The following is a 14380-nucleotide window of genomic DNA, read 5'->3' as shown; positions in this document are numbered from 1 at the left end:
CCTCGCGCGCCCTCCTCGTGCGGTCCCGCTCCCACGTCGAGAGGAGAAAATAGAGCGGGGGGCGGGAGGCAAGTTCTAAAATACTTCGGCGAAGATCGGGACTGAGGCGCCTCCGCGGCCCGCCGCGCCCTGGCTGCTTCCCCGGGCGGCGGGGAGCCGGGGAGGGCGCGCCGGTTGGCAGGTCCCCTAGCCCTCCCGGCGCCCACGGGGACCGGCTTCTGTTTCTCGATGGTTTCTTTGTGCTAACGTTCAGGGAGAACGCAGGCAGCAGCGCCGAAAAAGGCTGTGGTGGCTTCTAGCTCTGGGCTGCGAAGGAGAGCCCAGGCCCCTGTCTTGGGCGGGAGGTGGCCATCAAGCTCGGCCAGATCTTAAGGCACTCATTTCTCTTGAGGGTCACTCGGTGGTGACCTTTTGACTTTTCACCCCACCCTCCCAACTCTTGGTCATGCACTTGTGTTCCCGATCCAGAGATGGTAGAACCAAGTCCATTTTAAAGTTCTGTGATGAACATTTCACATTTTCATTTCTTAAAATTCCCTATCTTTTTTTATTGTGAATTTAATAAGATGTTGACTACCTGGTATCAGACAATGTTCAGTGGCTATTTTTACTTCTGAAATTCATTGTCTTTCCAGTAGAATTCTGGTCTGTCCATTGTGTTTTGAGATAAGCATCCAGCAAGTACCTCCTTGGCGATTAGAACATCTGTTTATTTCATTCATTCATTCAGGAACTATTCGGTACTGTACCCAAATGGACAGGTTTGAAGGTAAAGAGAAATATTCTTTAATAGAAGAAGATGATTTGACTGAAATTTAATGGATGTGTCTTTAAATGAGACCATGATGTAAGTGACGTGTGTTAAGGAAGGTGTAGTTATTCTTCGGGTCATTTTACTGTTTTTTAGCAGTAACTCTAGAAGTTCAAGTGTAATGTTATATTACGAAGTAGAGTTAAATTTAGTCCTAATATGCAACAGCTTTTGTTTATTTCTAAATTTTATTTTTTCCAGTCTTACAGCCTCAGTCATTTATAATGGTTACCTCAGATTCCCCAGCTGTGATTAACGTTAAACCTAGGAGGTCAGATGCTGTAAGTGAACATGTTTAGTGCTGTGCCTGACAAAAGCAAGCAATCAAAATGGGACTTCCTTGAGGGCAGGCCTGTGTTGCATCTGTTTCTCCACCACCTAGCCTGGAATATAGTAAGTGTTCAATAAAAGTTGGGTTGATGAAAATCTCTTAATAATTGGTAATATTTAAAATCAAGCATTTAAAAAAAGACAACTTTTAATGTTCTCCATGAACTTTCACGCAAACTGTCATTTCCAGATGGCTAAATAATCAGTTCATATACATTATCTTTTATGATGACAGGGACTTTTGGATCACTTCATTAGCAATCACTTCTAGACCACTCAGTATCCTAAAATAATACCTTACCTAAATATTTATTAATGTGATTAATAAAGTAAGGTAGATTGTGGGGTGTGTGTGTATACATATATGTACATGCATGCATACAGACACATATATAGTGGTATTTTAGTAGGGGTGTAAAATGATTACATTTATCCTTTTGTGAATATTTGAAAGGCTTTTGGTGACTCCTTTAAGTAGGAAATGTAGGACAAAGGAAAACAAGCTGCATAAATGTTTTACTAGAAATATTTCATTTCAGAAATGTTTATTAGAAATGTTTAATATTAAGTGCTAATTTGTACTAACACTATTTGCCTAAATATGGCCAAAAACTCAAAATAATATTGATCTATCCAAGTTACACCTCTTTTCCATTCACTACTTAATACATTTTAGCATTTCTTTTGGATATGAAAGAATTGGAGGTGAACTTATTATTATTTGATGTAAAGTAGAAATGAAGAAATAAGAAAATGAAACTTTATTAAGGTAAGGGATGAAAATCGTGAGACGTCAAACTTTTATTGCTTTACCTAGTTAAGGTATGTCAGATTCCAGTAAGGGTTACTGATAAAAATCCTTTGGCAATAGCTCACAGGCAGGCTATATGCAGAACCAGAGTTGTGTTGTTTTCTAAATTCTGTTTTGTTTTGTTTTTTTTAAAAAAAAACAGCTTTATTAAGATTTAATTCACATACCTTAAAATTCACACTCTTAGAGTGTACATCTCAGTGGTTTTTAGTATAGTCACAAAGTTGTGCATCAATTACCACTGTTTTAAAAAAAACAGCTTTATTAAGATTTAATTCACATACCTTAAAATTCACACTCTTAGAGTGTACATCTCAGTGGTTTTTAGTATAGTCACAAAGTTGTGCATCAATTACCACTGTCTAATTCCAGAACATTGTCATCACCCCTAGAAGGAACCCCATACCCATTAGCAGTCACTCCGAATTCCACTCTAAATTATGTTTTAAAGGAAGAGATAGCGCTGATTCTGTTAGTAGATATGTTCCTTTAGTGAGTTTGAAAAGGGCTAAAACATAGCCCTTTGGGGGAGTGCAACTTGGAAAGGAAGTAGTGTCAGAATAAATTGTACCAAAATTAATGTGGTTAGAATCTTAGCTATTTGCTCCATGCCTAATATTATGGAAATGACCTAATGAGGATGCTAGATCCTCAGTGAAACAACTTGAAGTAATTTGTTGTTAAATGACTAGTCATAAACTATTCGAGGGGTAATTAAGAGGTTGTTGAACATGAGTCTGCTTCTTGTTGGTCTCTTTTGCCAGTGAATTGAGTTTTGACATATTTGAGTCATATAGATGGTTGAGATGCTTTGTTGCATGTATAGAAGTATAAAACAATGTGTGACCTTAAGATGCCAGCTCTCTAGAGGTTTCTGGTCAAGTCAATGGTATGGGTAGTAGCCTTTCTGATTCATGGAGTGCAAGGAAGTCATTAGAACCACATAGCTTTAGAGATGAACCATTTGCCTATTTCAGTGAGCTGTGATGCTTATTGTCTTAGTCATGAGCTCTTTACCTGAAAATTTAGAAGCTTTACATTCTTACTCTAATGCAGGTTAACTTGAACTTTTATTTCAGAAATGAGTTCTGATTCAACAGAATTTACTACTTAAAGGATGACAAGAGCATTGAAATAAGCATTGTCCTATCATTCAGGGCAGTAGATGGAACTAGAACTGTCCAGGAATTAGACCTAGGTTCTCTTCTCAGTTCTGTCATCTGGATGTTGTCTTGAACAAGCTCTGGAACCTTAGGCAAGTTGCTTAACCGTTTTGGCTTTAAACTTGTAAAGAGAGGCTGTCAGAACTCTTTTTTTTTTTCTTTTTTCTTTCTTTTTTTTTTTTAAATAGAAGGGTTGTTTCCCAGATAGGTGGTTCTTCAGAAAACATACTGGGAAAAAAAGAGTCCTTTTTTGGGTGGCAATCAGAAGCCTGGATCAAATACAGCAATCAAAGTTAGACTTTTATGATTTGGGGAAGCAGAGAAAATTGTTAAGAATTAATTTTTGTCTCTAATACCCAGACTTACAAAACAAGTAAAATCTTCACTGTAAGCTAGAGATTCTTTGAATGGTAGACTTTATTCATTCCACAGCACCATGCCTTCTAATGAGATTTAGTGCTCTCAGAGACTTTGTGGAATATGTGAAAATGAGGAATTGATTAGCTTCTAAGAAGCTTTTGATCAAGGATGGGACTTAAGGCATATCTAAACAGTGAATTTATGTTCTTTTAAAAGGTGTGTGAGAGGTCTTCCCCAAACAAACAAAAGCTCACTGCATGTCTTTGACAGGCCAAATTTCATTGAAATCCAGTTTTTAAAACTGTGTGTGTGTGTGTGTGTGTGTGGCCTTTTGGAAAACTTACTAGCTGCCATTCTTTTAATTAAGGTGGTGGGTTATATCACAAATATAGTAGATGTCTGTGTCTTCTGTTACCCTTTAGTAGTATATTAGATTTGGTTAAAATCTGCTAATTCTTAGGAAAGTTAAGGAACACATACCTCATAGTGACTGCTAGCCTGAGCTTTAGGGTCAGCCCTGAGTTCCAATCCATGCTGCAAATCTAACTAACTATGTTGTGAAGGCTAGTTCGTGTTATATAACATATTTGGTCCTGTTTTATTATCTGTCAGATGAGAATAATATTAGCTCATAACCTCATAGGGCTGTGAGGTTTTAATCAGGTACTGTATATAAAGTGCTTGGCACTGGTACTGTGCCTGGAATTGTAGATGTAAGTATTCAGGAAATTTTAGCTATTGTTATCACTTATTTTTAACTTTGAACAAATGCAAAATGCCACATAAATTTAAAACCAATTTGATGTACACCATACATTCTAATTCTCCGTGATAATACTAGTTGTTTTCCTCTGCATCTTTGAGCAGTTTATTTAAAATTTGATCATCTCATCTAATCTGAATTGACTGAGATGATTTATTTTAACATTTGGACCAGTAATCCTCTTTGGTTTAAAATTTGGAAATGTTCCAAAAGCAAATATTGAGGGGAAAGTATTTGCCACATTCTCTGATACAGACTTGTTTTCACCATTTCTTACCGTTTCCCACAGCAGAGAATTGCCTAAGCTTTCCTAGTTTTATTTTTATTTATTTTTAAAACGATGACCGGTGAGGGGATCCTAACCCTGACTTGGTGTTGTCAGCACCACGCTCTTCCAAGGGAGCCATGGGCCGGCCCCCTAGTTTTATTTTGACCCATATCTAAACGAGTGGGAATCTGGGAGCTGAGAATAGCTTTATCGTGTAACACACTTGAAGAAAAGGGAATGCTGTCACATCTTTTAAATTTAATCTTAATGGAATCTTTGACTCTGAAGATTGCACATTTGTCAGAGACCTGGTAACCACAACAATTCCTTGAGCATTTTCTGCCTCCAGAAAAATAAGGAAGATTATTTATTAATAGACCTAAAAATATTATCTTTTCTATGTTTTTCTAAGTTTTTTAAGTTTAATGTTTCTGTGGTTATAATGGTACATTAAATTTCTTGTTTCTTCTTGAGGACAGTCACTGGGAGGACAGACACTGGTTTTATACAGACAGTATTTATTGAGAAGCCACTCTATACCAATCCAGGTACTAAGTGATGTGGGAGCCAGAGGAAGTAGAAGTCATTATGTCCCTTAAGTGATCTGAGTATAACTTGATAGGAGATAAGGACAAACATCATAAGTGCATTCATGTCCTAACACGAGGAAACAAATATTTCGTTGGAAGTTTCTTTTGCCATTGGAGCATTTGGGGACTTCCAAATCTACATCTTTGCCCTCTCTTTTAAAATATACTCACTTCATAAACTGCGGAAAGCAAAATGCCTGCTTTTCCAATTTCAGGTTAAAGTTGAGAGTGTGGTACAGATTAGTCAAAATCCAAATCATAAGAAAAAGCAAATCTTATAGTCATCTCAAATTCATTTTAGAATACAACGGGATATGAAAATAAGTGTATGAAAAGCAGATAGTAGAAAAGATGCTACTCATATACTAACTGCAGTCCTCAACTCTTTTATATGGAAGCTCTGAAGACTTAAGGCTAGATCTATGCTAGGAGAACTTTCTTCAGTCTTTCTCCAATATCGGTAAATATGGGCTTCTCTGCTTCCTGGTGCTGAGAGGCCCAAGCCTGTCTCTCACCATATTTCTGGGGATAGTAGAAAAGAAAAACAGCCACACACACCTGCTTTGCTTGGCAGGAGGCATCAAAAACATTGGGAAGTTGCTATTTCTTAAAAGTTGTTAGTGGGGTAGAAACTCACCATTTCCTGACTTACTCCAGAGAGGGTGGCTCTCTGACTCTCAGATGCCATTTGGGTCAACCAAAGGTGAGATGAAAGAAAGCTACCTCTGTATAGATTTCCCTGTGACTTGAGAAGGAGTCACTTTTCAGTCAAAACAAACAAAACCCAAAGCATATGGCTTCATCTATTACTATTGAGATTTAAAAGTTTTAATTTTATTTTATTTACATTTAATTTATATTTTGACTAAGTAGTAGTGCATTCACTTTGATTAAAAATTTCAAAGATTTAAAAAGATACACATAGTCTCTTTTCCACTCCGCAGACACAAAGTTCCTCTACTTGGAATGAGTGATAAGTTTCCTGTGACTCATTCCAAAGATAGTGTATGTATGCACAGGTAAATACAGATGTATAATCCCTTGTCCAAAACCTTTGGTCCAGATATTTTTCACAATTAAGGGTTTTTTGTGTGTTTCGTTTTGGAATTGTAGAAAGATAATGTAGTTCATCTACCATATTATCCAAAATCCCTGGTAGGAGATGGTAGCATCCTATAATTGGACACATTAGTGGGATGAGTAAAGATTATAAAGTTTTATGCCAGTTTTTCTCAGGTTTTGCCACCATGTAGGTTTATACTAAACTTATTTTAAAACTTATTATTTCACAGCTTTATGGATTTTGGCCTTGCCAGTGAGGAATTGTAGGAGATGGTAGCATCCCATAATCGGACACATTAGTGGGATGAGTAAAGATTATAAAGTTTTATGCCAGTTTTTCTCAGGTTTTGCCACCAAGTAGGTTTATACTAAACTTATTTTAAAACTTATTATTTCACAGCTTTATGGATTTTGGCCTTGCCAGTGAGGAACTGTGTGTCTTACATATGTAATGTATCTTCTCTGCCCATGCCACCCCACCTCTTTTAAATCTAAGTTGTTGCATACCATATATACTGCCCTTTGCCTTTCTAAAATTTTAACAATATAGCTCAGGGATTATTTCATGTCATATTACTATGTAAATAGTATGCTTTTTTTTCTTTTAACAGCTTTATGGTATTCCATTTATCTTAATCCTTTTGGGCTTCTATAACAAAATACATTGAGTGGCTTAAACAATGGACGTTTATTTCTCACAGCTCTAGAGGCTGGGAAGTTCAAGATCAAAGAACTGACCAATTTGATTCCCTGGTGAGGGCCCTCTTCCTGGTTTGCAGAAGGCTACCTTTTTGTGTCCTAACATGGCACAAGGGAGCTCTGGTTTCTTTCTCTTCTTATAAGGACACTAATCCCATAACGGAGACCCCATCCTCATGACCTCATCTAAACTTAATTACCTCCCAAAGGTCTCACTTTCCATACCATCACGTTGGAGGTTAGGTCAACATATGAATTTGGTGGGACCTAAACATTCAGTTTATAACTTCATTGTACAGGTGTACCATTTATTTAACTAGCTCTTTTTGATGTACATTTAGGTTGTTTTCAGTGTTTTGCTATCAGAAGCCATGTGGTGGATTACATAGTGCATATATCATTTCATATTTGTATAGAAATGTACGGAACAAATTTCCACAGGTGGAATTGCTAAGTCAGAGTGTTGTGCCTTTGTAATTTTGATGTATATTACCCAAATGCAGCCTGTAGAGATTGTTCAGCTTCTGTTCCACCAACACTGTGTAAGGATGCCTGCTTCTTTCCTTGTCATCCTTATGAGTGGAGATTAAACATCTTTCATCTTTTAAGGGTAGTTAATATTTTCTTTCTTGTGAACTCTCCTTTTCCTATTTTTCTATTGCTTTGTTGCTCATTTTCTTAGATATGTAGGATGTATTTTACATTAGGGAAATTAACTTCATGCTATTTTTGGAAATATTTTTTCTCAATTTGCTGTTTGCCTTGCTAGGGGTAAAATATTATTTATGTATTCAACCTTATGTTTTTCATGCAGTAACCATCTAGTTATTCCAATATCATTTGTTAAATAATCCATCATTGTTTTACTGATTTAAAATGCTACCTTCATCATTTACTGAATTTCCATGTGTATTTGGGACCATTTCTGTTCCATTGGCCCCTCTGCCCATTGTGGAACCAGGCCATCCTCTTTCAATTATTGTAGTTTATATTTATACTGTGTTTTCTGTTAGGCGTAATTCCCTTTCATTTCTTCTCTTTTTCAGAATTTTTTTCTGGATTCTACCTTGTTTATTTTATATGAACTTTTAGAATCAACCTATCTAGTCTAGACCCTATCTGTCTTCTGCCAATCCTGTTGTCATTTCTGTTGGAATCACTTAATTCTTTTGTTTTATTGGGGTAAAACTTATATACCGTAAGATGCATACACATTGCATGTACAGCCCAGTAAAAGTTTTCCTATGTATATACTTGTGTAACCCCCAGATCAAGATATAGAACATTAAAATCACCCAGAAAGTTTTCTCATAGCCTTTACAAGTTGATTTTCTCCCCTACCTCCACTGTGATTGATTTCTGTTACATAGATTCAATTTACCATTAAGATTTCTTCATATTTATAGGAAAATTGTCAGCTGTATGATATTGGGTCCTTCTATTCAAGAATATGGAAAACTTAACCTTTTCATTTGTTCCAGTCTCTTTTGGTGTTTCGAATAGCATTTTAAAGTTTTTTTTGCTATTTATATATTTAAGTTTTTCTGTTGGAAATGGCATCTTTTCTTCCATTTTATCCTCAATCTGGTTATATATAAGAAAGCTGTGTTTTGAGTATTAGTTAATATTTTGTATATTAAATAATAAGCCCTTTTGAATTCTTATTGTTTCTAGTAGTTTTGTAGTCGAATTTTTTTTTTTTTTAAAGATGACCGTTAAGGGGATCTTAACCCGTGACTTGGTGTTGTCAGCAGCACGCTGTCCAAGTGAGCTAACAGGCCATCCCTATATAGGGATCCGAACCCTTGGCCTTGGTGTTATCAGCACCACACTCTCCCAAGCGAGCCACAGGCCAGCCCTGTAGTTGAATTTTTTATTTTTCAGTTATAAATCATGCCAGTCTTTTTTTTGTGTCTTTTGCATGGGTATCAGTGATTTTTAAAAGATTATAGTTTTCCTCAATAATATGTAAAACAAGAACTGAAGTATCTGTATATCTGCTGAGTGTTTAAAGGACATAAATAACAGGCCAGCCCGTGGCTCACTTGGGAGAGTGGTTATAAGATCCGCTTACCGGTCACCTTTAAAAAAAAAAAAGAAAGACATAAATAATAGTGAAATTGGGGAGAAATTATGGAAGTAGAGTAGTGTGAAGTTTTCTCTCTAAAGTTAATGTAAATAAATTTGAAATGAATTGTAGTTTTCAAAATGTTAAATGGACAAGTTGGTGATCATTAGATGGTGAGTGCAGGATTAGTAATTAACTTCCTTGTCTTTTATTTGATAGTAAATATAGACTGCTTTCTAGGTACATAGCACCCAGAGGCAATTCCCAGAAATATAACAGTCTGCTGTCAGAGAGCATACAGTCAAGGTAGAGGTCAAGATATATAGAAGTGAGAAGTGAACGAATGCAGATAAGAAGGTGTTATGCTTGGAAAAATGATATTGACAAAATCAAGTCAGGAAAGCGTGGGGGTAGGTGAAGAGGTGGAGGGGTGTGAGTTTGATTTAGCTGTTGGGTTTGCAGTAGCTCATCCTTATGACATGATAGTTGATTGAAGATACTTGTATGAAATTCAGTAGCAATCTCATTGATTAGTGGTGATTACATAGTTTATTTTCTGTCTCTTCCCACCTCTCTTCCCCCTAAAAATGCTGAGGCAGTTTGCTACTCAAGGATTCACACTTGTTGTTTAAGCTAGAAACAAAAATCAGAACACAGGGAAAATAAGAATTCAAAATATCCTGATATAATAGCTAGTACTTATTCATTGCTTATTATATACCAGGTACTGTTTTAGTGCTTTACATATGTTAAGTCATTGCTAGTGTTTGGATGTGGTTTGCTTCTGCCAAAACTCATGTTGAAATTTGATTCCCTGTGTGGCAGTTTTAGGAGGTAGGGCCTAGTGGGAGATGTTCAGTTCATGGATTAGTTTCCCAAGAGGAGTCTGGCTTCCTTGGGTTCTCTTTCTTCCTCTCTTGCCGTGTGATTTCTTTGCATATTTGCCCGCTTCCCTTCCACTTCCCACCATGAGTAGAAACTGCATGAAGCCTCCCAAGAGGAGTCTGGCTTCCTTGGGTTCTCTTTCTTCCTCTCTTGCCGTATCTCTTTGCATATTTGCCCGCTTCCCTTCCACTTCCCACCATGAGTAGAAACTGCATGAAGCCTTCTTCTGTAGATGCAGCTGCCCAATCTTGGACTTTCCAGCCACCAGAATTGTAAGCCAGATAAACCTTTTCACTATTAATTACCCAGCCTCGGGTATTCGATACTGTTATAGTGACACAAAACAAACTAAGATAGTCATGTGAACATCACACAACAATCCTACAAGTTAGACACTGTTATTCTCATAGGTGAGGAAAACAGGCACAGAGAGATAATGTGGGAAGTTGTTGGTGATCTTATGAGCAGTTTTATTAAAGTGGGGAGAAAGAAACCAAATTGAAGTTGGTTAAAATGAATGAAAAAATTTTTAAAGGATTGAGAATGAACAAGTGAAGACACAGTGGGTATAGAACAAGTGCAGACACAGTGGGTATAGACAAGTTTTTCAAGATTAGCTCTGAAGTGGAACAAAGAAATGGGTTGGTAGATAAAGGAAAATGTAGGGTCCAGAAAATGAGAGTGAAAATGAGAATATGCAGGAAAGAGGATGCAGAGCACAGGTAGAGAGTTTGGCTGTTGTTTAGAAGAGAGGTACTTTCCATGAATCAGGAGGGGATGCAGAAAAGTTGTGAGCCCTTACAAGGAAGTTTAGTGGTTGGAAGATGAAAGCTTATCCTCCTAGCTTTCATCTTCTCTTGTGGTTTCTGTGTTCTCAATGAAGTATGAGGTTCATATTGGCAGAGGGGGATGGAGTGTGGGGAGTTTAAAGCAGTTTTCCAGGAAGTATTGATTGTTCATTTGAGGTCTGAAACCTTGGATTTAAAGTGATATCAGTCAGTCTGGTTTCACAGTTTCATCCCCGCCCTCAGCATTAATTAACTGATTAGATATAAACACAGACAAGGCAGATTGTTGGATTTATCCAGTGTGAGATTTTGCCAGGTGTTATCAGAGTCCTCAAGAGAAACAGAAGCAGTAGGAGAGAGAGAGAGATAAACTGATTGACTGATAGACTGAGATTTCAAGGAATTTGCTTTTTGTCAGCGCTGGCAAGTCTGAAATCTGTAGGACAGGCAGGCAGGAAACTCTTGGGCAAGAGCTAATGCTGCAGCTTGAGGCAGAATTTCATCTTCCTTAGGGAAACCTGGTTTTGCTCTTACAGTCTTTCAGCTAACTGGATGAAGCCAACCTACATTGTCAAGGATAATCTTCTGTACTTAAAGTCCACTGGCTGTAGATATTAACCACATCTACTAAATACTCCGACCTTCACAATAATACCTCGTTAATGTGTGATTGAAAATTGGGTACCACAGCCTTGCCAAGTTGACACATAAAACTGACCATCACACGAAGTCAGTACAAAAGAAGGAAAGGAGGACAAGGGAAATGAGGGCTTTTTTAAAAAAAGGGAGTTGATGGAGTTTGGATGTGTTGTCCCCCCAAAACACCAGGAAATCTGATCCCCAATGTGGCAGTGTCGGAAGCTGTTTGAGTCATGGGGGTGGATCCCTCCTGAATAGATTAATGCTCTCCCTGGGGGTGTGGGTTGTAGTGAGCGAGTTCTTGCTTCATTAGTTCCCAGGAGAGCTGTTTGTTTAAAAAGACCCTGGCACCTCCTCAATCTTTCTCTTGCCTCTGATCATCATGTGATCTGCTTGTACCTGCTGGCTGCCTGCCGCTTTCCATGTGAGTAGAAGCAGCCTGAGGACTGCACCAAATGCAGCTGTCCAAGAATTGTAAGCAAATAAACCTCTCTTCTTTATAAATTACCCAGTTTCAGATATTCTGTTACAGCAACACAAAACGGTCTAATACACGAGTGCTTAGAGGAGTGATGATGAATCATGAACTCTAACATGGACAGGAAAGGAGATGAAGTCAAGATGGATAGTAAGGAAGTGGTAGCATCAATGTGGTGGACATTTCAGTCAGAATTATTTCAGGGAGGTTGACTAAGTGAACTTGAAGGATTGAATGCCATGGTCAGAGTGGGATGCCTGAAAGAGATTTCACAGGAATAAGTTACTAGCATTGATAATGCCCAGGATGATGTCCAGCTGCTGAGGTGGAATTGAGGGACAAGCCGGTTGACGTGAAGAGCCCAATGAATTGAAGAGGCTGAAGTATTAAAAGGGTCAATCTGTTAAGAATGGTGAAGTCAGCAAATGGTGAGATTAGTAAGGATACATAACTGTGAGCCAGTTGCTGATGTCCTCAATGAATGAAGGAGAATTGGAGGGGAAAAGGTAACAATAAAAAATGTTAAAGGTATAATTGGCTAAGTTTGCTTATCACAGATTAGGAATTTAAGAAGGCCAACTAAAGGAACTCGGAGAGTTGAGGAATTGGGTAAACTGCAGAATGTACACAGCAGTATAGCAGTGAGAATTCAGGGAGTAATAGATGGCCAGGGAGAGTTGGGCCCTTTCTGGTAACTGAAGTAAGCAGGGATGTGAGGTGTGGTGGGGATTAATCCTGATAGTAGGAGATGGTGGGTGTCATATGTGTTATATGACTCTATGGTTTTTCAGATTGTCAATCACCCATTAGTGGATTGTAGAATGAATTTAGGAGATCACAACTTGTGCTGTATTTTTAAATGGCATGAAATTAAAAATATCAGAATGTGTCACAAGTATTATTAGGGGGCTAAGAATTTTTTAACAGCTTTATTGAGATATAATTCACATACCATTGCAATTCAGTCATTTGAAGTATACAATTCACAGGCCTTTTAGTATATTCATGGATTAATGCAGCTATCGCCACAACCTAACTTTAGGACATGTTTGTCACTCCAGAAAGAAACCCCATACTCATTAGCAGTCATACCCCATTCCTCCACATGCCCCCCCACCCCAAATTCCCGAGCAACCACTTATCTACACCTACTTTCTTCTCTATAGATTTGCCTATTGTGGATATTTCAAGTGGAGTCATACACTATATAGTCTTTTGTGACTGGCTTATTTCACTTAGCATAATATTTTCAAGGTTTATTCATGGCGTGGCATGTATCATTACTTCATTCCTTTTTATGGTCTAATGATATTCCATTATACAGATATACCACGTTTTATTTATCCACTTTTCAGGTAATGGGCATTTGGATTGTTTCCATTTTTTGGCTTTAATAAGTAATGCTGTCACGAACTTTCATGCACAAGTTCTTGTTTGTATACTTTTTTATTTCTCTTGGGTATATACCCAGAGGTGGAATTGCTGGGTCATACAGATAACTCCATGTTTAACATTTTGAGGAACTATCAAACTGTTTTTCAAAGTAGCTGCTGCACCATTTTACATTTCCACCTGGAAGGTGCGAAGTTTCCAGTTTCTCCACATCCTATTCAAGCTTGTTATTGTCTGTCTCAATAATAGCTATCCTAAGGAGTATGCAGTGATATCTCATTGATTCGATTTGCATTTCCCTGATAGCTAATGATGTTGATATCTTTTCATGTGCTCTTTGGCCATTTGTGTGTCTTCTTGAGAGAAATAATTACTCGCATCCTTTGCTTATTTTAAAAAGTGGGTTATTTATTTTTTTATTATTAAGTTGTAAGAGTTCTCTATGTATTGTAAATACAAGGCCCTTATCAGATGTATATTTTCTATTTTGGGGTTGTCGTTTTGCTTTCTTGATGGCATCATTTGCACAAAAGGTTTTAATTTTAATGAAATCCAGTTTATCTATTTTTTCTTTGTTGATTGTACTTTTGGTATTTTATCTGAGAAACCATTGCCTAACTCAAGGTCATGAAGATTACTCCTATGTTTTCTTCTAAGAATTTTCTAGTTTAAGCTCTTACCTATAGGTCTGTGACCAAGGTTGAGTTCATTTTTTGGTATATGGTCTAAGGAAGGGGTACAACTTCATGTTTTGCATATAGATATGCACTTGTCCTAGCTTCATTTGCGAAAATACTGTTCTTTTTCCTCAAATTCTGCCTTGGATTGAGTGTCTGCCCCCAAACTTGACCCCCACTGTGACAGGGTTAAGAGGGTGGGAAATCCTATTATGGTAGTTGAAAAGTAGAGCCTTGAAGAAGTGATTGGATTGTGGGACCATGCTGTAGTGAATGGTTTAAAAATGGTGGTCATAGGCATGGTTTGGAGGGCTTTAAAAGGAGAGTGAATGATAAGGTTAGTCTCTCGCTGCTACACCATTTTCGCAGTGTGATACCCTGCTGTCACTGTTGCCACCACAAAGATTTTCACCAGCTGTGTTCCCTGGACTTTGGACTTCCCAGCCTCAGAAACTGTAAGCAGTAAATTTCATTTTCTTATAAATTACCCAGTTCCAGGTATTTTTTTTATAAGCAAAAGAAGTAGACTAATACAAATTGTCTTGGCATTCTTGTTTTTTTTTTTAAAAAAAAAAAAAGGTGTCCCCCCCCCCCCC

General features: G+C 37.6%; 1 long non-coding RNA gene across 2 annotated transcripts in view; it reads left to right on the top strand.

Moving 5' to 3' along the window:
• LOC103585623 overlaps window positions 1-14380 on the top strand; it is an 80362-nt gene that overhangs the window by 451 nt on the left and 65531 nt on the right. Inside the window, exon 2 of one of the 2 annotated variants that reach the window (XR_550088.1) lies at window positions 1013-1204. The exons of the other annotated variant lie outside the window; for it this stretch is intronic. This is a non-coding gene — a long non-coding RNA (uncharacterized LOC103585623). The remainder of the gene's footprint in view (window positions 1-1012; window positions 1205-14380) is intronic. 2 annotated transcript variants of the gene reach the window in all.

Source organism: Galeopterus variegatus, unplaced genomic scaffold (genome assembly GCF_000696425.1).
Source record: "Galeopterus variegatus unplaced genomic scaffold, G_variegatus-3.0.2 Scaffold258, whole genome shotgun sequence".
Lineage (NCBI taxonomy): Eukaryota > Metazoa > Chordata > Mammalia > Dermoptera > Cynocephalidae > Galeopterus > Galeopterus variegatus.
The sequence above is the reverse complement of the archived record's forward strand: the minus strand, read 5'-3'. Positions and strand labels throughout refer to the sequence as shown.